This window comes from Ursus arctos, unplaced genomic scaffold (assembly GCF_023065955.2).
Source record: "Ursus arctos isolate Adak ecotype North America unplaced genomic scaffold, UrsArc2.0 scaffold_3, whole genome shotgun sequence".
In the NCBI taxonomy this organism is placed as follows: Eukaryota; Metazoa; Chordata; class Mammalia; order Carnivora; family Ursidae; genus Ursus; species Ursus arctos.
In genome coordinates this window covers 1,443,196-1,467,924 of record NW_026622985.1, presented here as the reverse complement: position 1 = coordinate 1,467,924, position 24,729 = coordinate 1,443,196, and positions in this window count along the sequence as shown.

The following is a 24,729-nucleotide window of genomic DNA, read 5'->3' as shown; positions in this document are numbered from 1 at the left end:
AGGTAAGTTAAGAACCCTTTGTAAGTCTCAATTCTCCAAGCTGTATAATATACATAAAAATTATAACTATGCTATAAGGCTGTCATGAGGATTAAATTAAGTAAACCTTCTAAATTGTTCAGCTCAGCGTCTGGCCTATACTTGGGGCAGTTATTATAGTATTTAATGGATAAATGAAAGAGATCAAGAAATAATTGTCAGTAAGTGAAGTGTTTAGGAGTTATTTTTGATATGCGAAGGCATAACTGAAAAGATATAAGGATTTTAACTAACAATACTGTACAAAATGTTAAGTTTCGAGATTATCAAAGCTGTTAAATAGTGCTTGGATGTCAAGTTTCTGCATGGAGCAAATTAAACATTCTTTTCATAGTCTTTCCCTTTCAGTTTTAAGATGCCAAGTTTCAGACAAGCACCTGAATTCCAGGTGATATTCTAACATAGCCCCAGTGTAAGATGCTTTCATGATTAGTCTATAACCTTGATTTAGTCCATTTGTTTTTGGGGGGTAAGGGGATTTTGACATTCAGTCATTATGTGGGGATTCCAGAGAAAATTTCAAGTTGTGAGAAGTTTGTACTTTGCACTGTTTGAGATTGTTTTAACTCCAGCAAAACATCCCATTTGATGTATTGCAACAGCCTGGGCAATTACACACCTGAACGTGTCCTTGGAATGTGCTGAGCCACAAACGAATGCCAACTATTCCAGCTATGTCTCCATAGTTCAGCACATATCTTTTTGCAAACAAGAACCAAAACAGTCCCTGGTCCCATCGCTTGAACATGTTTGGGAACCTCACACTCTCAGGTGAAGTGGTAAATATCTGTAAATACGGATGATTCAGACTGAGGGCTAAAAAATAAATAAATAAGTGACCCAGAAGAATCTGCAGTATCAAGTTTAGAGTTTCTAAGAGATTGTGAACAGAGCAGTAATTAGATCTATTCATAGCTAGGTTAATGATTTCCAAAAGCTTAAATATATCCAACAGATACAACAAATTCTAAATCTCTATAGACTTGGTAGCCAAGAAATTTGATCACAAATAGAAGGAGAAGTAGCAGGCATTGATTATCTGGTGAGCATTCACAACCCAAAAAAAGTAGTTTCTCCTGGACCTTCTGAAGAATACTTGATTCCAGGCACAAGAGGAATCTAGCAGAACTAACACAGGGAGGAAGCTGAATAAACAAACAAACATAGTTCCAGTGTGACTTACACTGTAAACCAAGACCTAGTACTTGGCAGATGAGTCATTTACCTGGTGATGGGTAGAGACAAGGCTGACCCAGTGTTCCTATGAGCACTACCCAAAACAATTCCGAGAAATATGCCAGAAAACCATTTGCAGATTTCATTTTGCACTTGAGGAAAAGCTGCCAATGCACCTAGGTGTATACATTGTAGGATCAGAAGGGCTGAGACTGCAGGTGGCAATTTGGGGATAGGAGAGACAGGAACTGGCATTTGTAAAATCTTTTAATACCATCAATACCAGTCATAAGGAATTAAAGTATTTTTAATATTATATACACAACACTTAATGTACATTTTAATGTTTGTCCAATTGTTCTTAAATTGAATTGATACTGCTACACCAATATGTAAAAATATTTGCATTTTTTCTTGCAGAAAAAAAGAATATAACTTCCATGTAGTTATATTCTGGAGATAGAAATGAGTATACATTTGACTTTTTTTCCAATTTTTTATTGTGGTAAATACATTTAACATTATATACACCACCTTAACCATTTTTTTATTTAAATTCAATTAGCCAACATATAGTACATCATTAGTTGCAGTTGTACTGTTCATCAGTACATATTTGCAATTCATCAGTTGCATGTAAGACCCACTGCTCATCACATTCCGTGCCCTCCTTAATTCCCATCACCCAGTTACCCCATCCCCCCACCCACCTCCAATCCGGTAACCCTCAGTTGTTCTCTATAATTAAGAGCTCTCATGGTTTGTAGCCCTCTCTGATTTCTTCCCATTCAGTCTTCCCTCCCTTCTCTTATGATTGTCTGTTCTATTTCTTAAATTGCACATATGAGTGAAACCATATGATAACTGGCTTCCTCTGATTGACTAATTTCACTCAGCATAACACCCTGAAGTTCCATCCACATTGATGGAAAAGGTGAATAGTCATCGTTTTGATGCATCAGTAATATTCCTGTGTGTATGTGTATATATACACACAATGTCGTGTGTGTGCGTATATATGACATCTCCATCATTCGCCTGTCAATGGACATCTTGGCTCCTTCCAATTTGGCTATTGTGGACATTGCATAAACAAATTTTGGGGTGCAGGGGCCTTTTTGGGCCACTACATTGTATCTTTGGCATAAAAAACTAAAAATGCAATTGCTGGGTCATAGGGTAGCTCTATTTTAACTTTCAGAGGAACCTCCATACTGTTTTCCAGAGTGGCTGCACCAGCTTGCATTCCCACCAACAGTGTAACACGGTTCCCCATTCTCCACATCTTTGCCAACATTTGTTGTTTCCTGATTTGTTAATTTTAGCCATTCTGACTGGTGTAAGGTGGTATCTCATTGTGGTTTTGATTTGTATTTCCCTGATGCTGAGTGATGTTGAGCACTTTTTCATGTGTCTGTTGGCCATTTGTATGTCTTCTTTGGAGAAATGTCTGTTCATGTCTTCTGCCCATTTCTTGACTGGATTACTTGTTTTTTGGGTGTTGAGTTTGATAAGGTCTTTATAGATTTTGGATACTAGCCCTTTATCCGATATGTCATTTGCAAATATCTTCTCTCATTCCATAGGTTGCCTTTCAGTTTTGTTGACTTTATCATTTGCTGTGAAGAAGGTTTTTATCTTGATGAAGTCCCAATAGTTCATTCTTGCTTTCCTTTCCCTTACCTTTAGAGACATGTCTAGCAAGATGGTGCTGCTGCCGAGGTCAAAGAGGTTGCTGCCTGTGTTCTCCTCTAGGATTTTGATGGTTTTCTGCCTCACGTTTAGGTTTTTCATCCATTTGCAGTCTACTTTTGTGTATGTTGTAAGAAAATTGTCCAATTTCATTCTTCTACATGTGGCTGTCCAATGTTCCCAGCATGATCTGTTGAAGAGGCTATACTTTTTCCACTGGATACTCATTCCTGTTTTGTAGATTAGTTGGCCACAGAGTTGAGGGTCCATTTCTGGGCTCTCTATTCTGTTCCATTGATCGATGTGTCTGTTTTTATGCCAGTACCATTCTGTCTTGATGATTACAGCTATGCAATATAGCTTGAAGTCTGGAATTGTGATGCCACCAGCTCTGGTTTTCTTTTTCAACACTCCTCTGGCTATTTGGGGTCTTTTCTAGTTCCATACAAATGTTAGGACTATTTGTTCCAGCTCTGTGAAAAATGTTCATGGTATTTTCACAGGAATTGCTTTGAATGGATAGACTGCTCTGTGTAGCATAGACATTTTAACAATATTTGTTCTTCCAATCCATGGAATGTTTTTCCATTTCTTTCTGTCTTCCTCAATTCCTTTCATAAGTGTTCTGTAGTTTTTAGAGTACAGATCCTTTACCTCTTCTGTTAGTTTATTCCTAGGTATCTTACGGTTTTTTGTGCAATTGTAAATGGGATCTATTCCTTAATTTCTCCTTCTTCTGTCTCACTAATGTATAGAAATTCCGCTGATTTTTGTACGTTGATTATATTTCCAGCTACATTGCTGAATTGTGTATGAGTTCTAGCAATTTTGGGGTGGAGAATTTTGGTTTTCTACATAAAGTGTCATGTCATCTGTGAAGACTGAGAGTTTACTTCGTCTTTGCCAATTTGAATGCCTTTTATTTCCTTTTGTTTTCTGATTGCTGAGGCTAGGAGTTCTGGTATGACGTTGAACAATAGTGGTGAGAGTGAACATCCCTGACCTTAGGGAAAACACGTTCCTGACCTTAGGGGAAAAGCTCAGTCTTTCCCCATTCAGATGATATTTGCTGTGGGCTTTTCACAGATGGCTTTCATGATATTGAGGTATGTTCCCTCTATCCTTACACTGTGGAGAGTATTAATCAAGCAAGGATGCTGTATTTTGCCAAATGCTTTTTCTGCATCAACTGGGAGAAAATATATATGGTTCTTGTCCTTTCTTTTATGAATGTGATGTATCACATTGATTGATTTGCAGATGTTGAACCACCTTGCAGCCCAGGAATAAATCCCGCTTGGTCGTGGGGAATAATCCTTTTAATGTACTGTTGGGTCCTATTGGCTAGTATCTTGGTGAGAATTTTGGCATCCACATTCATCAGGAATAATGGTCTGTTATTCTCTTTTTAGATGGGGTCTTTTGCTGGTTTGGAGATCAAGGTAATATTGGTGTTATAGAATGAGTTTGGAAGTTTTCCTTCCATTTCTATGGTTTGAAACAGCTTCAGAATAGGTATTAGTTCTTCTTTAAATGTTTGGTAGAATCCCCCTGGAAGCCATCCGGCCTTGGAGTCTTGTTTGTTGGGAAGTTTTTGATCACTGCTTCAATTTCCTTGCTGGTTATGGGTCTATTCAGGTTTTCTATTTCTTCCTGTTTCAGTTTTGTGGTTTATAAGTTTCTAGGAATGCATCCATTTCTTCCAGATTGACTAATTTGTTGGCATATAGTTGCTCATAATGTGTTCTAACATTTGTTTCTATTTCCTTCATGTTGATCATGGATCTCCCCTCTTTCATTCATGATTTTACTAATTTGGGTCCTTTCTCTCTTCTTTTTCATAAGTCTGGCTAGGGGTTTATTGATGTTAATTCTTTCAAAGAAACAGCTTCTAGGATCATTGATCTGTTCTAGTATTCTTTTGGTTTCTATTTCATTGAGTTCTGTTCTATTCTTTCTTCTTTCTCTTCTCCTGCTTGGTTTAAGCTTTATTTGCTGTTCTTTCTCCAACTCCTTTAGGTGTAAGGTTAGCTTGTGTATTTGATACTTCTCTAATTTTTTGAAAAAGGCTTGTATTGCCAAATACTTTCCTTTTAGGGCTGCCTTTGCTGCATTCTAAAGGTTTTGAACAGTTGTGTTTTCATTCTTATTTGTTTCCATGGATTTTTAAAAATTCTTCGATTTCCTGATTGACACATTCATTCTTTAGTAGGATGCTCTTTAACCTCCAAGTATTTGAGTTCTTTCCAAATTTCCTCTTGTCATTGAGTTCAAGTTTCAGGGCACTGTGGTCTGAAAATATGCAGGGAAAAATCCCAATCTTTTGGTATCAGGTAAGACCTGATTTGTGACCCAGTATGTCATCTATTCTGGAGAAAGTTCCATGTGCACTGGAGAAGAGTGTGTATTCTGTTGCTTAGGATGGAATGCTCTGTATATATCTGTGGAGTCCATCTGGTCCCGTGTGTCATTCAAAGCCCTTTTTTTGGTTGATCCACTGCTTAGATGATGAGTCCATTGCTGTGAGTGGGGTGTTAAAGTCCCCTACTATTATTGTATTATTATCTATGTGTTTCTTTAATTTGGTTATTAATTGATTTATATAATTGGCTGCTCCCAAGTTAGAAGCATACATATTTACAATTGTTAGATCTTCCTGCTGGATAGACCTTTTAAATATGATATAGTGTCCCTGTTCATCTGTTATTACAGTTTTGTTTTAAAATGTAATTTGTCTGATATAAGGATTGCTACCCCAGCTTTCTTTTGATATCCATTAGTATGACAAGTGGTCCTCCACCCCCTCAGTTTCAATCTGCAGGTGTCTTTGAGTCTAAAATGAGTCTCTTAATCTGAGGGCTTCAGAGGGGAGGGGGTGGGGGATTGGGATAGGCTTGTGATGGGTATTAAGGAGGGCACATATTGCATGGAGCACTGGGTGTTATACACAAATAATGAATCATGGAACACTACATCAAAAACTAAGGATATCCTGTATGGTGACTAACATAACATAATAAAAAATTATTATGAAAAGTAAATAAATAAAATAAAAATAAAATGAGTCTCTTGGAGACAGCATCTGGATGGGTCTTGCTTTTTTATCCGATCTAACACCCTGTGTCTTTTAGTTGGAGCATTTATTTAGCCCATTTGCTTTCAGAGTAACTATTGAAAGATACGAAGTTAGTGCCATTGTATTACCTGTAAAGTCCTTGTCTCTGTAGATTGTCTCTGTTTCTTTCTGGTCTATGTTATTTTTGGGCTGTCTTCACTTACAGGATCCCCTTTAATATTTCTTGCACAGCTGGTTTAGTGATCCCAAATCCTATTAGTTTATGTTTTTCCTGTAAGCTTTTGATCTCTCATTCTACTCTGAATGACAGCCTTGCTGAAAGAAGTATTCTTGGCTGAATGTTTTTCTCATTTAGCACCCAGTCTTTTCTGGTCTGCCAGGACTCTGTGGATAGGTCTGCTTCCAGCCTTGTGTTTTTACCTTTGTAAGTTAAGGACCTCTTGTCTCAAGCTCCTCTCAGGATTTTCTCTTTGTCTCTGAAATTTGCAAGCTTCACTCTTATATGTAGGGTGTTGATCTATTCTATTCATTTTTGAGGGGGGTTGTCTTTGCCTCCTGGTCTTGAATGCCTGTTTCCTACCCCAGATAAGGGATATTCTCAGCTATAATTTCATCAAATATACCTTCTGCCCCTCTGTCTCTATCTTTCTTCTTCCTCTGGAGCCCCAATAATTCTAATATTGTTTCACTTTATGGTAGCCCTGATCTCTTGAATCCTCCCCCCAAGATCCAGTAGTTGTCTATCTCTCTTTTCCTCACTTTCTTTTTTCTCCATATTTTTATCTTCTATATCACTGATTCTCTCTTCTGCCTCATCCATCCTAGCAGTAAGTCCCCATTTTTTATTGCATGTCATTAATAGTCTTTTTTATTTTGCGCTGGTTAGATTTTAGTTCTTTTATTATTCTAGAAAGGAATTCTCAAGTGTCTTCTATGCTTTTTTGAAGCACAGCTAATATCTTTACAATCATTATTCTGAATTCTAGCTCTTACATTTTACTAATATCCATATTTATTAAGTCTCTGGCAGTTAATACTGCCTCTTGTTCTTTTTTTCTGGGAATTTTTCCATCTTGTTATTTTGTCTAGAGAAGAATAGATGAATGAGAGAAGAAAATACAGAAATATCAACCATGACCTCCGTGAAATATACAGTAGACAAATCAGAAGAGATCAGAAACGAACAAACAAACAAAAAAGAGCTAAAGACGAGAGAATATAATCAATCCGGTGGACAGAACAGAGTGATATACCAGGTCCTGGGTGTATTTTGGTCTGTTTGTTAGAAGACACTAATTCCCAAAATTGTAAAGAAAGAAAAACTTATATATGTACAAAAATAAAGTTGAATACAGTGAAAGGAAGCCACAAATGATAAATATTTATATAAAATATAAATGTAAAAATGAACATTAGAAAGTTTTAAAAAAGAGTTGATAAAATAAGAAACTAGTTGAAAATGGAAAAGAAAAAGGAAATTTTAAACTGAAATACTAAAGAATCTTGCGAAAAAACCTTAAATTCTATATACTATTTCCCCCTAGCACTGGGGTTTTTCAGTTCTGTGTGATCAGTAAACTTGGTATTAGCCAGATGTTCCTGCTGGTCTTCTGGGGGAGCGTCCTGAGCACTGATTCTCAGGTGTCTTTGTCTGGGCAGAATTGCACTGCCTTCTTAGTGTAAACAGCTCTGGGTTGCTCTATGTGGCTTTTGTTCCCTGAAGGTTTTCCACACTGCTTTAGAGGATGAAAATAAAAATGGTGGTGGCCAGATCTCCAGCCTCAGAGCTGGACACTCTTCAGTATGCCCTCAGGGAAAAATAGTCAATTACTTTTGTGGGCCCCAAATTCTGCAGACTCCTATAGTGAGCACCTGTGTCACTCCTCTGGGGGTAAGGAAGAGGGTCTTGCCAGTTCTGCTGCTTGTTGGGCCCCATCTAGGAAAGTGGTCACCAGACTGTGCCATGGTCCACAGTTTATGGCAACACCGAGCTGAAACCCACTCCTGGGCTCGCTGATTGCAGCTGGTTTCCCCACTCCAATTTTCGAAAACTCTGCCACACTCAGGAACCCCCATTCTTTCTGTAACCCTGGGGATCCTGGACTACACTGTTCCACCTAGGATTCTGCCCCACTTCATCACCTGAGCACCTTTCAGGCAGGGATATCCCTCACTGAAGCAGAATTCTAAAAGATCCAATTTTGCTCTCTGCTACTATATGTTTCCAGTAGCCAGCTTACAGAGGCTCCCTCCCCCCATAGTTGATCTTCCAATATATCCCCTCAGATTCGCTTCTCCATACCTGCTACCTTGAAAAAAGTGGTCACTTTTCTATTTGTAGAATTGCAGCAAATCTCTTATATCTCAGGTTGAGTTCACAGGTGTTCAGAATGATTTGATAGCTACCTAGCTGAATTCAAGGGGCCAGGTGAAATGAGGGTCCCCTATTCTTCTACCATCTTCCCCTCTCTGCTCTACATTTGCTTTTATGTCAACTATTTTCAGGTTGCATAAACCTGTAATTATTATTTTAAGTTCTGCATCCTGTAACTTACTTCAGTTTACAATTTTTTGTTAAGATTGAAGTTGATGCCAATATCTTGCTATTATATATAAATACTACAGTAATCATCCTTTTACTTTTAGGTAAAATCCTTAGTTTAAATTCCTGAAGTAGGATTCTGATCAAAAGGTATTTTTGCTTGTCAGTATGTCTGTCTGTCAGTTTGTTATTTTTCTCATGATAGATGCTGCCAAATTAATTACAAGAAATGCTGCATTAATTTAAATTACATATATATGAATGAGTGCATCCACCTTCATCTCTAACATGCCAGCTATTTTGCCATTCCACAAATATAAAAGACTGGACTCTTAAATATAATGTCATTCATAAACAACAATGTTGAGCATTGTTTAATGTTTCCATATTAAAACTATCTTGGGGTGCCTGGGAGTCTCAGTCAGTTAAGTGTCTGACTCTTGATCTCAGCTCGGGTCCTGATCTCGGGGTTGTGAGTTCGAGCCCCATGTTGGGTTCCACACCCAAGGAGCCTACTTAAAAAAACAAGCAAACAAACAAACAGTCAAACAAACAAAAACATAACTATCTCCTATGAGGTAAATTTTCTATACTTAAATTGGAAATCTCATTTGATGATCATAGTTTGAATAATAAATGTATTTCCCATACATGCTGAGAATATTTTCCAACTTATTTATTTTTACTTCTGATCAGTATTTTGCTTGTATTATTTTTGCTTATTTTTTTAATATTCTCATGATTTGTGAATCAGCTGGAGATACCTTGCAGAGCCTATACTCCCATACTTGAAAAATCCCTAAAAAAATTAATGAGAAATTATGTGACAGATAATTTGAGAAATGTTGATGAAATAAAATTGAGACAATATCAAACTGAAGAAGGAAAAATCTACCATCTCTCCTGAGAAGAAACAGTATCTAAGGTGAGTTGGTAGAAGATGCAGGCCCTGTCAGCACCCTGCAAATGTTTACACTTTATATAGTAAGAAAAACGCCAAATGCCACAATAGCTAGTTTCAAAGGAACAGCAAAGGGAGGCCTCAGAAATAAGCCTCACTAGTTGGTCTGCCAAAGACCGACTTTCCTCATTATTTCATTGGCCATCAGGACGATTTGCTCAGGTTCAATGTTTTACCTTTAGGTGGCTGATTAGGAAGGGATGTGGAAGTCTAAAGTTCAAATTTGTGCAAGAAGTTACATCACACACACACACACACACACACACACACACAAAGATAGCTTGGTTTTGTCCTCTTTCTTTTTTTTAAACATTTATTCATTTATTTGAGAGAGAAAGAGCAAGGGTAGGGCAGAGACAGAGAAGAGAAAGAATCCCAAGCAGGCTCCATGCCCAGCACAGAGCCTGACTCAGGGCTTGATGTCATGATGCTGAGATCATGACATGAGCCAAAATCAAGAGTCAGAGGCTTACCCAACTGAGCCACCCATGTGCTCCTTGGCCTCTTTCTTATAATTGTTTTATGTTTTCAGATTTTTCCTTTCAAAATGGTGAACCATTGACCTGGTTGTGTAAATTCGAAGTAAATGTGAATTGTCCTCTAAGCCAATCCTTAGTAGAACCCTCTTCAGTCCATCCTTAATACAGTAATTCAGTAATTACTTAATAAAGGAGGGCATCATGTAAACTACCCAAATGGAAGGTGAACCCAATGTATACTAGAAAATAATGTTAGAAGACATATAGTGTCTCTGATAATGAAGAAGAAATTGATGCTGAAGATGCATATGAAAAGACTGACTTAAGTTGTTTTGTGGGGAAAAAATGAAAGCAGCAAAGGTAAACTTTTTTTAAAAAAGATTATATTTATTTGACAGAGAGAGAGACAGCCAGCGGGAGTGGGAGACAAGCAGGGGGAGTGGGAGAGGAAGAAGCAGGCTCCCAGCGGAGGAGCCTGATGTGGGGCTCGATCCCAGAACACTGCTTAATGTCTGAGCACCCAGGCACCCTGCAGCAAAGGTATCCTGTAGCAGAGCTGTATTTCTGAGAGAAAAAAAACTAATGTATTTTATAAATAAACTGAATTTCAAGAGGAGCAGACTATGTTAGAGAGACTAAATACTGGGGCACCTGGGTGGCTCAGTCCTTAAGCGTCTGCCTTCGGCTCAGGTCATGATCCTGGTGTTCTGGGATTGAGCCCTGCATTGGGCTCCCTGCTCAGTGGGAAGCCTGCTTCTTCCTCTCCAACTCCCCTGCTTGTGTTCCCTCTCTTGTGGCCTCTCTCTGTCAAATAAATAAATAAAATATTTTAAAAAAAAAAACTAAATACTTTATCCTTAAACAGATTTACTGTAAATTATAGGAGAGAACTTTTAAGTGTTTTCTATGTTTATTTGCAATAGCATTAAAGGAGATAGAACAGCCATGAGACATGTCAGCAATACCGAAGAAATTAGAATATATAGATCCATTAGTATGGGTAACTAGATGCTCTGTGTGTGCTGTAAAACTAACTTCTAGACAAGAGCAATCTAGTTCAGTTCTAGGCTCTTTACTGAGAAGATAACCTCCAAGGAAACCTCCCACTCACCTACCACCCAATCCCCTCAAAAAGAGAAAATTCATACTGAGCTGGGGAGTAAATTATCAAATGGGAAAATGAAGTTGGTAGGATTTCCCTGAAGGTGGATGATAATCATCATGGGGGCAATCAAGATATTGAACTTGGACTGAGAATGTTGAGCTGAACTCCTGACAAAATCAAGACACTCCAGAATGTCTGCTGAAGCACTGTATTAGCTTCCTGTTGCTGCTACAACAAATAACCACAAACTTAGTGGCTCGAAACAACAGAAATGTATTACCATATAGTAATGAAGGTCAGAAATCCAAAATTGGTCTGTCTCTCTTTTTTTTTAAGATTTTATTTATTTATTTGACAGAGAGAGACAGCCAGTGAGACAGGGAACACAAGCAGGGGGAGTGGGAGAGGAAGAAGCAGGTTCCCAGTGGAGCATGGAGCTTGGTGTGGGGCTCAATCCCAGGACTCCAGGATCACGCCTTGAGCTGAAGGCAGACGCTTAATGACTGAGCCACCCACGTGCCCCAAAATTGGTCTGTCTCTGTTGGCAAGGCTGTGTTCCTTCAAGAGGCTCTATGAAAGAATCCATTTCCTTGTGTTTTCCAGCTTCTAGAAGTTGCCCTTATTCCTTGGTTCACAAGCCCCTCCCTCCATCTTCAAAGTCAGCAGTGTCAGGCCAAATTCTTCTCATGCTGCTGTTATTTCACCCTTCTGTTCTCGCTTGTCCATTTTAAGGATCTCTGTGATTACATTGAGCCTACCTGGGTAATCTATAATAATCTCCCTTTCTCAGCACCTGTAAATTAATCAAATCTGCAAGCTTCCTTTTACCATGTAAGGTAACACACTCATAGGCTCCAGGGAATACAATCCAGAAAATATTTGGGATTGTCCTATCTACAATAGTCTCTAAATATGAGGTACTCCCTAGGGCCTGACCAAAGCAAATGCACATCTTCTCCAGATAAACACATTCTCAATTTAATTTTCTAGTACTTACATAAAGGAATACCAAGCATTAAGACCACAAGCACTGATCAACAAACACATGAGAAAGCAATTCACCATAAATGAGGGACAGCAGAAACAATAAAAAGCAGATTTAAGCCCTAAGGAAATCACATAAAGAGATTATTGGGAATACTCATAAAGATAGTAAGAAGACTCAAAGAAAGACAAAAAACCATAATTGTTGAAATGAAACACATGGACACAAGATGTATCCAACTGAAAGATATAGCAGAAGATACTACCCAGGATGCAGAACAAGGTCATGGAAAATACTTTTTTTAATTGAAGCTACATTCAAAAAGATAATTAGAATGTCTAAATTCTGTCTAATCAAGTCCCAGAGAGAAAGAAGATAAAGGAGAGAAAGAGAATGAAGGAGAGGCAAAGGTTGAAAAGATAATAGCTAAGAAATTTCCAGAAATTATAAAAAACAAAATTCATAGATTCAGGATGCACAACATACATAAAACTGAAAATAAAATAAAATAAAATAAAATAAAATAAAATAAAATGTATGGGACACTTCTTGGGCCCTGTGCCACATCTTCTTGGCCACTTTTTACTCTGGATCTTTACTATAGCAACTATATTTCTGCAGGTATAACTAACACCATCTGACATCACCTGCAAATCATAGCCTTTGCTTTCTGTCCTGGCACTTCTCTGGTGCATATGGGGACTGGAGGACATGTATATCAATCCTGAAATTTCAAGGGAGTTAACACATCATGGAACAATCTTTGGTCAGTGTGGAGCGGGAACTGACGGATAAATTCTCCCCTCACAGCCAATTCAGAGATGCATTCCAAAAAGCACCACAGAGAGATTGAGCCCCAATTTTCCATAGCAGTGACCAAATCAATAAGAGCATTGGCTCATCCCACATTCTTGTTTCATTTTTCCCACTCCCGCTCTTCTTTTCCTTCTAGTTGGTTCCCACACAAACTACCTGAATTGCTATAAGGAGGAAAGGGAAGACAAGGCTCATACAATAAGTCATTCCCAGGTATATTGGAGTATAACTGCAAAATACCAAAGACCCATCCATTTGCATGGTAGATATTTCTCTATCCCCTCACTTTCACTCTACGGGTGTCTTTAGATCTGCAATGAGTCTGTAGGCAGCATATAGATGGGTCTTTTTTTTTTTTAATCCTTTCTGATACGCTATGTCTGATTGGAGCATTTAGGACATTTACATTCAGAGTGATTATTGATAGATATGACTTTAGTGCCATTGTATTGCCTCTAAAGTCTTGTTTCTGGAGATTTTCTCTGTTCCTTTCTAGTCTTTGTGAGTTTTGGTCTGTCTTTCTGACCTAAAGAGTCCCCTTTAATATTTCTTGCAGGGTTGGTTTGGTGGTCATGAATTTCTTTAGTGTTTGTCTGGGAAACTCTTTATCTCTCCTTTTAATCTGAATGACAGCCTTGCTGGATATAGTATTCTTAGCTGCATATTTTTCCCATTCAGCATGTTAAATATATCATGTCACTTTCTTCTGGCCTGCCAAATTTCTGTGGATAGGTCTGCTGCTAACCTTATTTGTTTCCGTTGTAAGTTAAGATTTATTTTCTCTTGCTGCTTTCAGGGTTTTTTCCTTATCTCTGTATTTTGCAAATTTTACTGTACTATGTCTTGGTGTTGGCTTGCTTTTGTTGATTTTGATGGGCGTGCTCTGTGCCTCCTGGTTTTGGATGTCTGTTTCCTTCCCCAGATTAGAAAGTTTTCTGCTATAATTTGTTCAAATAAACCTTCTGCCCTGTTCTCTCTTCTTCTTTTGGGTCTCCTATGATATGAATGTCACTATGCTTTACAGAGTCACTGAATTCCCTAAATCTGCACTCATGACCCACTATTTTTCTTTCCCTCCTTTTTGCAGCTTCATTATTTTCCATAATTTTATCTTCTATATCACTTATTCATTCCTCTGATTCTTCTATGCTTGTGGTAATTACATCCAGTCAATTTTGCATCTTAGTTATAGCACTTTTCTTTTCAGCCTGACTAGTTTTTTGGTCTTTTATCTCTGCAGTAAGGGACCCATTGATGTCTTCTACACTTTCCTCAAGACCAGCCAGTGTCCTTCTCGTTGTTGCTATAAATTCTGTATCAGGCATATTACTTATAACTGTTTTGATTAGATCCCTGGCCATGACCTTTCCTTGTTCTTTCTTTTGAGATGAAGTTGTTCATCTTGGCATTTTGTCTAGTCTCTGTGTTCCTCTGTGTGCTAGGAAAGCCTGTTATATTTCTGCTTCTGAGAGTAATGGCTTTATGAAGAAGAGGTCATATACTGTCCAGGACCTGGTGCCTTAGGAAGTGTTTTTGGCGTATGCTTGTGCACTCTGCTGTTTTGGCTGCTCTTTCCCTCAGGTCAGTCCTCTGCAGTATCTACTAGCTTCCAGTGGGGAGTGTTTGGACTGTCCAGTGTGTGATGAGTTTTGGAACTCATGGAACAATCTTCGATCAGTGTGGAGCAGGAACTGGTGGATAAATTCTCCCCTCACAGCATGATCTTATTTCCATGAGAGCTAAAACTTTGCAGCTCTCTACATTATGGTCAGTAGACTTGGTACATGTAGGGGATTTGTGCTGATCTTCTGGGGGAAGGGCCTTCTGCTCTGTTTCTCAGGCACAGTTGCTTTAGTAAAGAAGAGCTTGCAGAGCACAGGCTGTTGGAACTTGATGTAAGTGGCTCAGGCCTCCACCATAAGTGCTGTGCTGCTCACTGAAGTCAGTCCATCTGATGGGTGGGGGAGAAAAATGGCACCAGCCCTCTCCCTTGTCCCTGCAAAGGGGAGTTCATGTCCCCTGGTGTTCAGGAAGCTCTCACAGAAGATCAAGCCATCTCCCCTCATGTGTCCCAGGCATCCCTCAGATCCTTGCCTGTGTCCAAGCTGGGTGCCCACCCAGAAGTGCAGTGTACCTGTGTTTTATCTCAGGCATCTGGCTCAGTTTCAAAATTCCAAACTTTAGGGATCCAGTGCAGCAGGGACCAGCACTGATCCTCTGGGGTAGGGTCTTGCTGGTGCAAGTTTGTCCCAGGGCAGTCTCATGAATGCACAGGAGCTTAAAGTTTAGTGTAAAGCATAGCAAAAAGCTGGTACCCAGGTTAACTACCCTCAGCAGGTGTCTTTGTCCCTATGCTAAGGAACAGGACAGCACAATGGATCCCACTGGCTCTTTTGTCCCCTGAAAGGAAGTGCCATGTCTCCCAGATCCACTCCAAGAAGGGGGAACCATCCCTCCCAGTTCAATCCAGAGGATCCTCAGATCATGCTATCTGCTCCTGGGCCTCTGCTCTTCTTCTCCACAGGAGCACTGCTGCACTCATCAGACTCCACACCCAGATTATTTCAATCTTACAAAACTTTTTCCAGAAAAATTTTTTTTAAAAGGGAAATACTCAGAACATGTACTATGAAGCCAATATAACTTTATAATAAAACCAGATATGAACAGCATACAACTGAAAAAATCAAAACTAATATGTCTTTATGAACAGAGATAAAAATAAATCTTAAATAAAATTTATAAATCTTGAGTAAAATTATTTTTAAAAATGTTATCAACCAAAGCCAATAATATAGAGCAAAGATAATAAATATATCATGCTCATGTTAAAATAGCCAGAAATACAGAATGACTTTAACATTTTTAAAAAATTTATAACTATCACTCAGCATACTAAATGCTTAAGGATTAAACATTATCTAAGTACCAACAGATGCACAACAAATATTTGCTAATTCATCCAACAGGTACATGAAAAGATATTCAAGATCACTAATCATTAGGGAAAGGTTAATCAAAACCAAAATGAGATATCATCTCACACCTATTAGAATGTTGTCACCAAAGACAAGAAATAACAAATGTTGAGGAGGATGTGGAGAAAAGGGAACACTTGTGCACTACTGGTGGGAATGTAAGTTGGCACAGTCATAGTGGAAAACTGTACAGAAGTTCCTCAAAAAAATTAAAAATAGAAAGACTATATGATTCAGCAATTCCACTTTGGATACTTAAAAGAAAATGAAAACACTAACAAAAAGATATATGTACCCCTATGTTTCATGTGGCAATATTTATTATAGCGAAGGTATGGAAAAAATCTAAATGTCCATCGATGGATGAATGGATAAAGAAAATGTGGTATATATGTACAATGGAATATTATTCAGCCATAAAAGAATGAAATCTTGTCATTTGCAACTACATGGATGGACCTTGAAACATTATCCTAGGTGAAATAAGACAGACAAAAAGACAAACACCATATGATTTCACTTTTATGTAGAATCTAACGCAACGTACACAAATTTCAAACCATATGTTGTACACCTAAAAATAATATAATGTTATATGTCAACTATACCTCATTTTTTCACAATGTTACGTTAGTTTCATGTGTACAGCACAGTGATTCAACTTCTCTATATGATATGCTGTGCTAACCACAAATGTAGCTACCATGTGCCACCACACAACAGTCTTACAATGTTGTTAACTGTGTTTCCTTATGCTGGGCCTTCTGTTCCCATGATCTATTCATTCCATAACTGGAAGCCCATATCTCATATTCCCCTTCATTCATTTTGCCCATCCTCCCATCCTTTTCCCTTCTGACAACCATCAGTTTGTTCTCTGTATTTATAGGTCTGATTCTGCTTTTTATTTGTTTATTCATTTGTTTTGTTCTGTTTAGTTTTTGTTTTGTTTTAGATTCCACATATGAGTGAAATCACATGGTATTTGTCTTTCTCAGTCTTAGTTCACTTAGCATAAAGCCCTCTAGGTCCATTCATGTTATTGCAAATGGCACAATTTTTTTAAGCCTATGTGTATTTGTGTGTATGTGTGTGTGTGTGTACATGTATGTACACCACATCTTTCTTGTCCTTATGTCTGTCAATGGACACCAGCTGCTTCCATAGCTTGGTTATTATAAATTATGCTGCAATAAACATAGGGGTGCATAAATCTTTTTCAAATTAATGTTTTGTTTTCTTTGGTCAAATACTCAGTAGTGGAATTATAAAATCATATGCTATTTATATTTTTAATTTTTTGAGCAACCTCCATGCTGTTTTCCACAGGGGCTATACCAGTTTATGTTCCCACAAAAGTATACAAGGATTCCTCTCTCTCCAACACTTGTTATTTCTTGTCATTCTTTTTTTTTAAAGAGAGAGAAAGAGAGCAGTGGGGAGGGGCAGTCAGTAGGGAGTCTACTTGAGATTCTCTCTCTCCCTCTCCCTCTTCCCTGCTCACACACACTCTCTCTTTCAAATAAATAAATAAATCTTTTTTAAAAAAGAAAAGAAAATGCTGTTGTTATTTTGATAGGGATTGCACTGAATATGTAGATTACCTTGGGAATTATGTATATTTTAACAATATTGGTTCTTCCAACCCATAAGCATGGAATATCTTTCCATTTGTTGATGTCATCTTCAATTTCTTTTATTAATGTTTCATAGCTTTGAGAGTATAAGTCTTTCATCTTCTTGATTAAGTTTATTCCTAGGTATTTTGTTCTTTTTGGTGCAATTGTAAATGGATTTTTTTTTTCTTAGTTTCTCTTTCTGCTACTTCATTATTAGTGTATGGAAACACTAACAATTTCTGGATATTAATTTTGTATCCTGCAACTTGACTGAATTTGTTACTGTTTTCAGTAGTTTTTTGGTGGTCTTTAAGCTTTTCAATGCATAGCATCATGTCATCTGCAAAGGGTGACAATTTAACTTCTTCTTTACCAAATTGTACCTGAACTATACCAATTGCCAATTATACCTCATTATACCAACTATATCTTAACTTAAAAAATTAATAATTCATCACTATTCATTATTTTTAAAAACTCTTAGAAAATTCAGAATAGAAAGGTTTTATTTAATCCTTTAAACTGAAATATTATTTACAAAAATACACAGAAAACATCAGTTATGATGGTGATATGTTTGAAACAGTCTCTTTAAAATCAGGAGTAAGAGTATCCACTATCACAGTCCCACGCAACAGTGCATCGTAGCTCTTACCTAGAGCAGCAATGACAGATATAGAAACAAAGTCGTAAAGATTGGAAAGAAACAAAGCTTCATTATTTGCAGATGATTTTCTACATATAAGACCCAAAACAATACATGGGAAATTATTATAAATAATAAGAGAGTTTATTAAATAGCTGGCCAGTAATTGTCCTATATGGGTCATCAACAAGCAATTAAAAATGTAACGCTTAAAAGATACAATGCTTAAGAATACTTTATATACATATATATACACACACACATATATACATATATATACACGTATATTTATACTTTATGTATATATATAGTTATATACATGTATATATATTACATATATGTTTGTAATACATACAATATACATTACTATATATACTATATATAAGTTTCAAAATTTATAATCAAATTCATATTTCAAAACTTGATTTAAAACATTGAAGAAGTCAAGTAATTATATTTGTGGATAGAAAAACTCAATATTTTAAACATTTTAAACATCTTCCCCAAATTGAAATACAGACTGAAAATATTATGGTGCAATGAAAATGAATGAACTAGAGACACAAGGAATAAGGGGAAAAATCAATTTCAGAAGACCAGATAAAGTATATAGTATGGGGTGCCTGGCTGGCTCAGTCAGAAGAACATGCAACTTGATCTGGGGGTCATGAGTTTGAGCCCCATGTTGGGTATAGAAATTGCTTTAAAACAAATAATAAATAAACTTTAAAAAAGTATATAGTATAACATTTGTATAAAGCTCAAAACAAAAGAGAAATGATATTTATTATCTATATCTTTGTATTTATGTGTCTATGTACCATTTATCTATCATCTATCCCTAAATAGAACATAACTCTCTATATATATTAAAGGGAATAAAACAATAAGCATGAAATTCAATAGTCTTTACCCAAAGGAGAATGTGGGAACCAGAGTTAAGCAGCAGTCTATAATATGAAAGAATCACAGATATTTGCAAAGCACTGGATAGGTTCTGGCACCTAAATAAGGAAAGGTACAAGGATATTTATTTTATTACTATGGTTTTTCACTTATATTAACTTTATACTTACTGTTTTTGTTTATCATAGTGTGAATTAAAAAGATATATATCTGGTCTTTGTTCCCAGTTTCTGACACAGAGATCCTAAATCCTTTAGAATTTCCCAACTGATAGGAACATCTGTTTCTAATGAGGCAGCTCTTGGTGGGTCTCTGGACAGCTTGAGGTTGAGAGCTGGTCTCAAGAAAGACCAAGGCATAATTAGAAGGCTGGAACTTTTAGCCCTACCCCCAACCTCCAAGAAGGTGAGAGGGGCTGGAGATGGAGTTAATCACCATTGGCTGATGATTTGATCAACTATACCTATATAAACCTCCATAAAAAACCCCTGCAGGTTGGAGTTAGAAGAGGTTCTGGGTGAGTGAACATATCCACATACTGGGAGGTTTGCACATCCCCGCTCCACAGAACAGAAGCTCCTGTGCTAGGGACCCTCCCAAATCTTTCTAGATATTTCATCTGGTTGTTCATTTGTATCATTTATAATAAACTGTCAAATGTAAGTAAAATGTGTTCCTGAGTTCTTTGACCCATTAACAAATCATCACTAGATTAATTTGGGAGTGTGGGAATCCCCTACTTTGTAACTGAGTCAATCAGAAGTACCTTAGGTACCCAATACTTGCAACTAGCATCCAAAGTGAGGGCAATCCTGTGGGACTGAGTCCTTAAACCTGTGGGGTCTGATGCCAACTCCAGACAATTAGTGTCAGAATTGGATTGAATGGTAGGATACCCAGTTGGTTTGGTGGAAGTTGGAGAATCAGTTCTTGGTGTGGAAGTGTTGTGAGTAAAAACAGTGCAAATATACATTATACTTGAGAAGATTATAACTATAAAACTAAATAGACAATAAGACGATATAAAACCAGTAGAAAGCTGAATGCCGATGAAAAATGATTCAAACTGTAAAAGGCAAAGAAGATACTGCACAGTAGAGTGGCTCCTGCAGAAACCTACATCAATGAGTTTAACTTAAACTGATTTTTATTATTCCCACCTAGAAAAAAACCAACATCGGATGAACCTGTTTTGTGTGAGCTTTTGCTCAGGCAACAGAGCATAAAGTCCCACAAAGACACAGGGAGGCTCCCGTATACGTGGGGCCCTTGACAACCAGTGTCTCACTCTCCACTATCTCATATCTGCCTTCTTCCGACCAAACTTCCAGCTCTGCTCTTAAGCCTAGCAGTTTCAACAAATGCTTTCACTTTTTACTTTAGAGAAAACATTGAAGACATCAGAGGTTACTCCTTCATCACAGAGACAGGATACGTGTAAAATTAACCCATAGATTCACACAGGCTCTTTCCTTTCTGTTGTTAAAAGAAATCGCCTGCTGTCCAATCAGTTCACCCAGGCTCTGGAGCTCCTCCATCAAAATGATTGGAAGCCCTTGTTGCTTTTGTATATTAAACTTTCCCCTCTCAACAGCTACATAATTTTCTGGCCCCAGTGCAAAATGAAAATGAAAATGTGGGAGTCCTGGTTCAAAAATTAAGAATTTCGGGGCACCTGAGTGGTTCAGTCTGTTGAAGCGTCTGCCTTCGGCTCAGGTCGTGATCCTGGGGTCCATCTCTATCACTATCTGTCTCTCTCTCTCAAATAAATAAATAAAATCTTTTTTAAAAATTAAGAATTTCAGAAATAAGTCAAGCAGAGAAAGACAACTATCATGATTTCTCTCATCTATGGAACATAAAAACTAGGAAGATCGGTAGGAGAAGAAAGGGATAAAGAAAGGGGGGGTATCAGAAGGGGGAATGAAGCATGAGAGACTATGGACTATGAGAAACAAACTGAGGGCTTCAGAGGGGAGGGGGGTGGGGGAATGGGATAGACCAGTGATGGGTAGTAAGGAGGGCACGTATTGCATTGTGCACTGGGTGTTATACACAACTAATGAATCATCGAGCCTTACATCGGAAACCGGGGATGTACTGTATGGTGACTAACATAATATAATAAAAAATCATTAAAAAAAAATTAAGAATTTCAATACAGTAACAGCAGATTAGTCAACCAAGTGCAGGGCCCTACTAAGTGCAGAACCCTGTAGACTTCCCAGGTTTCATGTCCACAAAGTCAGCCTTGAAATTAGATTTTTCCAATCACCTCTTACAGCATGCTCAAATAGGATCAATTTTAAAACAACAACAAATCAATCTCTACCATCGACCCCTATTCCTTCCTGCCGTGAAAGACTCTTTATCTACTCTTGTCTATATTGTCTCCACTTTCTTACATTCCCTTCGTTCCTCAACCCACTCCCTACTGGCTTCAGGCCAAGGACTTCACAGAAAGTGTTCTGCCAGAGGCCACCAGGGGCTGCTGAGCTCTCCAGTCCTCATCATCTCTAGCCTCTCCCTCCTTCTTAACACTCCTTAGCTTCCCTGATGCCACACCATCCTGCTGCTCTTGCTACCTTTTCACAAGCTTAGTTTCCAGTCTTCCTTCTGTGCAAAGTCTTCTTCCTCTTCTAGCCAGCCACTCAACAGCTTGAGCAACCAGCCCTCTTCCCTCTTGCACTTATAATTTCCTCTTGGGTGGTTTCATTGAGACCCATATCTTCAGTTTTAACTTCCTTACAGTGTATCTCACAATGTAAAATTTGTGTATTTTTGTGCAGCTAAAACAGCCATTTTTTTCCCTTTTCTTCAGTAGATTTACTGGCTTATTTAGGAAGCCCTTCCATACCTAAATTATAGGAACGAACTCTAATTTAATTTGTACTACTTTTGGGGCACCTGGATGATACAGTTGGGTAAGCATCGGACTCTTGGTTTCTGCTCAGGTCATGATCTCAGGGTCCTGGGATCAGACCCCACATCAGGCTCCATGCTCAGCGGGGAGTCTGCTTGAGATTCTCTCTCTCTCTCTCTCTCTGCCCCTCTGACTCATGCTGTCTCTCTCTAAAATAAATAAATAAAATCTTCAAAAAAATTGTACTTTTATGGGTTTTTATTTTTCTTAATTTTATTTAACATTTTGAATATTATTTCAACAGAATTCATTTTATATATGATAATTAACATTTTTAATAAATTATCTATGGGTTCCAACATCACTTTTTATCTCACTTTATCATCATTGTTTTATAATCAACATACATTATTTTTTGCTCATTTTTTTTGAGGCAGGTGGGGCAGAGGGAGAGAGAGAGAGAGAATCTTAAGCAAGCTCCATGCTGAGCACAAAGCCTGATGTGGGGCTTGATCTCACAACCCTGAGATCATGACCTGAGCTGCAATCAAGAGTTGGACACTTAACCAACTGAGCCACCAGGGAACCCCAACATACATTACTTTTATGATCAGAGAAAGTAAAAAATTTTAAATAAGAAAATAATATTGCTTATAATCAAATCAAATCAAATTTTCTTTATAATTTATTTTTTTCATTTAGAGTAAGATAGGAACTGATTAATTCTTAATCATAATTTCTGATAGATTTCAATTATTTTATTTTCTATTCAAATCTTGAATAATCATTTTTCTACACTTTTCCCCTCTTCAGAACATAAGGGCTATGAAAGCAGGGATTTTATAATTTTTGTTCAATGCCGTATCCCTACTCCTCGTGCTTTAAACAGACCAGCAGGAAGAGTTTAATACATATTGGTTGAGTTAATAATTAGGTAAGTAATTTAACGAATTACCTATTTGCTAATGAGCTTCTCCAAACCTGTATTCCTTTTTTTTAAGTGTTTTAAATTGCCTTCTAAAATTCAATTACTAAATTTTAAAGCCATTTATCTATAATTATAATTATAATCTCTATTGGTTCCACTAATTTAATTGTCTAGGAACATGCCAGTATGACTGCATTCTAATTATTGTGCTCATATATTATGTTTTTATATGTTTGGGCTAAGATCTATTTGAACTAATCTTTTTCAGAACAGTTTTTGATAGTTTTATAATCAGATAAATGTAATAGTCATTTAACTGTGTTGGACAAAAATTATTTTGTGACTTACATTTGATTCCAATCTATTAATTCGCTCGTGAGGATCAATTTTTTTAGCCTATCCTCTGCACAGTTCACATTCAGGGATTCCAGGAGCCAGTGTTACTGTGCTGAGGAGGAAGTAATGACAGGTTAGAAAAGAACTGAAGTCCAATCAGCCAGGTGGGCCTTCGAGCCAAGGCTCCCTTACACACCATTGGTACGTTAGAACTAGAAGTGGTTGCTAAAAACAGAACTTTCACATGAGCCAGGAAGAGAGAGTTAAACTGAATATCCAACACTCAAAAGGGAGGACGGAAATGGAAGGAAAAGCAATGGATTCAAAAAGCTGAAAGCAAGAAATAACAGGCATCAAAATAATGAATGAAAAAAGTCTTCAACTGTTTGAAGAGACTGCAACACTTCAACAAGAAGGGAAAGATCCAAAGGATACAAACATAGTGATCTGAAGGGGTACCCGCACCCCAGTGATTATAGCAGCAATGTCCACAATAGCCAAATAGCCCAGATGTCCGTTGATAGATGAATGGATAAAGAGGTGATTATATATGTAATTAAACACACACAAACACACACACACACACACACACACACATACACACACACAATGGAATATTAGTCAGCCATCAAAAAGAATGAAATCTTGCCATTTGCAATGACATGGATGGAACTAGAGGGTATTATACTAAGTGATATAAGTTAGTCAGAGAAAGACAAATGTCATATGATCTCACTGATATGTGGAATTTAAGAAACAAAACAGATGAACATAGGGGAAGTGATGGAAAAATAAGATGAAAATCAGAGAGGGTGATATACCAAAAAAGACTCTTAACTCTAGGAAACAAGCTGAGGGTTGCTGGAGGGGAGGTGGGTGGGGGGATGGGGTAACTGGGTGATGGGCATTAAGGAGGGCACTTGATATAATGAGCACTGGGTGTTACATGTGACTGATGAATCACTAAACTCTACCTCTGAAACTAATAATACACTGTATGTTAATTAATTTATTTTAAGGGAAAAAAAAGAAAGAAGATGTTAGTTGAAAGATGCTTTCTAAAAAAAAACAAGAAGGGAGGAAGGAAGAAAGATTGTTTCCTTAATATTTTCTGATTAGAAATATTATATTCAGTGTAGGAAAATTAGAAAACAAAAAAATATGAAAAAGCGAATATAATTCATCCATAATATGACAAATGAAGAATAATCATTTCCACCTTGTAATATCTTATGGCCAAAAAAGTCAGGTCTGTTTATGTTTGTATTTTCATAAGTATGTTTCCCCCCCCCATTCATTTCCTGGTTATAATACATTCATCTTTTTTTTTTTCACCTTTTTTTCAAATAGAGTATAGATAGATTTCTTTTTTTCTAATGTAACCTGATAGCGTTTTATGGGTGTCAAGCAAGCTCTTTCACACTTAGTTATTACATATCTGTTGCTGCTCAACAAATTTTCTCAAAACCTAGGCTTATTATCTCACAGTTTCTCTGGGGCAGGCATTTGGAAGTGGTTCATCTGAATGCTTCCGGCTAAGAGCCTTTGACAAAGTTGCAATCATGGTGTTGACCAGGGATTT